Source organism: Stigmatopora nigra, chromosome 11 (assembly GCF_051989575.1).
Source record: "Stigmatopora nigra isolate UIUO_SnigA chromosome 11, RoL_Snig_1.1, whole genome shotgun sequence".
NCBI classification, from domain to species: Eukaryota; Metazoa; Chordata; class Actinopteri; order Syngnathiformes; family Syngnathidae; genus Stigmatopora; species Stigmatopora nigra.
Window position 1 is genome coordinate 803555 of NC_135518.1, and position 2180 is coordinate 805734.

The 2180-nt window shown below is 42.2% G+C and overlaps 1 pseudogene; it reads right to left on the reverse strand.

Moving 5' to 3' along the window:
- Positions 1 to 2060: 2060 nt before the first annotated feature.
- On the reverse strand, positions 2061 to 2180 carry LOC144204733 (5S ribosomal RNA; annotated as a pseudogene).

Consider the following 2180-nt stretch of genomic DNA (forward strand, 5'->3'; position numbering starts at 1 on the left):
GGGAATGGACTGTCATGGACTGTCATGGACTGTCATGGACTGTCATGGACTGTCATGGACTGTCATGGACTGTCATGGACTGTCATGGACTGTCATGGACTGTCATGGACTGTCATGGACTGTTATGGACTGTTATGGACTGTGATTACAGTGCCCATTCAATAAAACGTGGACCGTACGAGTTGTGGATTATATTTGAACTGTGGCCCGTGCCGCCTGGACTTTAATGAGCATCGGCTCACCGAAGTGGAGATGTTTGGGAGCATATTAATGTCGGGACGAAATTTTATTTTGTGGGGGAGAGTGTGACAGGGTGAAGTAAGTGATGTTATAAATGAGTGCAGGTGTTAAGGTAAAAGGGGATTCATGCAGTTATGACACGCGAAGCGTCCGCAACGCACGCAGGTTTGACGTGCGAAGCGTGCACGGAATACGCAGCTATGACGTAATGGGTACGCGCGAAATATGCAGCTATGACGTAATGGGTACACGCGAAATACGCAGCGATTACGTAATGGTCGTAGACCTGTGTTTAGGATATAAGCGGGTTTGTCAGACATTTCTCTAAGTTGGTTTGAAATACAACAAAGGACCTGTCTGATTATTTCACCCGTCTTTTAAAGGTATGTTGCTTTGTTTTGAAGATCGATTGAGTGTGGGATTTGCAAGAGACAATAGTTAGCATGTGAGAAAGAACGTAATGCTTAGTGATGGTTGTTTACTTTTTTATGTGTATGCGTGAATGTGCGAGTCTCGGGTATTGTTTACAGCAATCTACCTTCGGCCGCGGGTTGTTTACTTTTTTTATGTGTGTGCGTGAATGTGCGAGTCTCGGGTGTATTGTTTACAGCAAGCTACCTTCGGCCGCCGTTATAACGGTAGCATGATAGTATGCAGTATATGACGGCCGGAACAAAAGGTAACAAGTTTCAATACTCATAAGTTATAATCGTTTATGCAACAAGTACATTGTTTGGATTATAACGGGTTGTTAATATGTTACTATGTATATATTCGGGTGTTATTGTATATTATGTTTTGTGTGAATTGCTTTGATATAACTAAAGTTGGTTTGAAATACAACAAAGGACCTGTCTGATTATTTCACCCGTCTTTTAAAGGCGAAATACAACTACCCCGTAAATTCAGGGGTACAACATATGCAAACACGATATTTTTATAGCACACACAAACTGCCGCAGCCTATCATATATTGTGCGTTTCGAACAAACAGTTCCAAAGTGAGTTGGCCATATTCCATAATATTCCAAAAACACTATACATGTGTTCTACCCGAGACTCGCACATTCACGCACATACAAAAAAAGTAAACAAACATTACTAAACATTTTCTTTTCTCTCACATGCCAAACATTGTCCCTTGCAAACCCCATACTCAATCGGTCTCTACAACAAAACAACATACCTTTAAACACAGGGGGAAATAATCAGACAGGTCAGTTGTTGTTTTTTTCAAGCCAACTTTTACTGTAATGCCTGAAGACCCCCGTGTTTCAGCTATATGAACCCAGACATAAAAAATTGAATACCAATCCATACCCTTGCTATTTGGCTGGGGGCATTAATAATCGAAGACTGATAAACATCCAATCCCAAAACTAGTTTCAAATCACACAGGCAATCATTTATAACTTAAACACTTTTACTACGTGACCCTCTATTATTAATAACTTACACACTTTAGCCTGTCACACTTAGTTTCCGAGATCGGGCGTTTCCAGGGTGGTATGGCCGTGAGCCGTATTTCACCAGGGAAATCACCCCTTTGAAAAATCCTAAAGACCCAATTTTTGTCATGTCGACCGTGTATTTGGATCCGGTGTGGCAAGGGGGCGGGTCATCTTAGGAGAACCATTCATTAATGTAGTCGACTTGGTTGCCGCTCATTATTCTTTTGCTTTATTCCTTCTAGACAACTAGGTGAATGTAGTTTGTCAGAAGGATCGCTTCAATAAAATGTTGCCAGATGTGTGGGGGAGGTAAGTCTTTCAGGCTTTAGAAGGTTGAAAGGAGATGGACACCCATGAAATGCCGAAATGTCCTCACAGCACCTGGTATTCTCAAGTGATCTCCCAACCAAGTACTTACTAGGCCCGAACCGTGCTTAGCTTCCGAGATCGGATGAGATCGGGCATTTTCAGGGTGGTATGGCTGTGAGC